The sequence below is a fragment of the Chrysochloris asiatica genome, unplaced genomic scaffold (genome assembly GCF_000296735.1).
Source record: "Chrysochloris asiatica unplaced genomic scaffold, ChrAsi1.0 scaffold00066, whole genome shotgun sequence".
NCBI classification, from domain to species: domain Eukaryota; kingdom Metazoa; phylum Chordata; class Mammalia; order Afrosoricida; family Chrysochloridae; genus Chrysochloris; species Chrysochloris asiatica.
Genome location: NW_006408584.1, coordinates 13207635 through 13208972, shown reverse-complemented (window position 1 = coordinate 13208972; position 1338 = coordinate 13207635).

Genomic DNA, 1338 nt, shown 5'->3' with positions numbered 1-1338 from the left:
CACACTGTGATGATTATCTAAGTCTATTGCTGATTACATCTTCAATTTTTAGTTAAATTCAATTTTTGCTACTCTGAAGGAATTGGCTTATACCAAATAAAGTTTTCATGCACTATTGAATATTCTCCTCTCTAGATGTAATAAATTGGCTTACTCATGGAAAGAATGTATATATATATAAGGAGGCTTTACAAAGTTTGTGGAAAAATATATCAAAATATTCTGAAATTTTTCATGAACTTTCTGAAATCCCTCAGTACCATCCTCTGAACTGAAAGATTCAGAGACAGTTCTTTCAGTAATGCTTGATCCAGAAGCTCAAATAATATCACTAGATTTTGTCTTTTTTTTTGTTTGCTAATTCTTAAGTCTATAACTACTACAATTCCAACTTCACATGGAGTTTTTCATGATGGCCTCATTCACTTCTTTGAAACATTCTCATTTCTTATCACCCATGTGGTTGAAAACAATCTTCAAGTAGTTATTGTAGAAGAGAGAGGATTTTTCTTTTTCACTTGAAGTCCCCATAAATATTTATTGGTATCTTATTTTCTATCATTGGAAACAGAAATGAGCACAATAACTAAGAGAGTGATGATAATCAGGGATCATCTCTATATGTGTAAAAGAAGTCATCTCTGCCTGATCCTTTGATCTAATGGTGAGGTAGAAGTGCTGTTTCCCAAAGGAAAATACGGTACCATTAACTAAGCCTCATGAATGTCCTAGGCCCACTCCTCTATGATTCTGCCCCCTACTCTACCAAAGCCTCTCACATGGCTCTGTACTCTGTACCATAATCTCAGTTTCAATCATATCATTACCAACGGTTATACCTGTTTTATAGATTACACTTTGTAGTGCCTTAAATCCAGTACTCCCTTGATCACACTAGATCAGCAATCCATTGCTCTCACCACTGATTTTAATTGTTTCTCACTTCTCATGATCGTATTGCACGTCTTACGTTGTCTACATTCCATGCTTGCAATTATTCTTAATAATCTTGTATAAATCTTAAATTCTATTTCTCCCTATTTCTTCCCTGGTACTGATTTGAGAAAACTTATTATTCATTAAATCCAATTGTATCATTATTCACCTATACTTAATCAGCTGAACATGGCTGGAGCTAAATAAATAATTTTGCAGACTTGTTTAATTTTAAGTATATGACTGTTAATTTCAAACATCATAAATCTTCTCAACAATCATAATATTCTTCCCATTTTTCATTCTTTTGTTCTACTTCCATATCACATTTTTAGCTTCAAAAATTACTTAATTTCCCTTTCTGCTTCCTCTTAAAATTTGTTGTGATTTTCCTTATTTTAC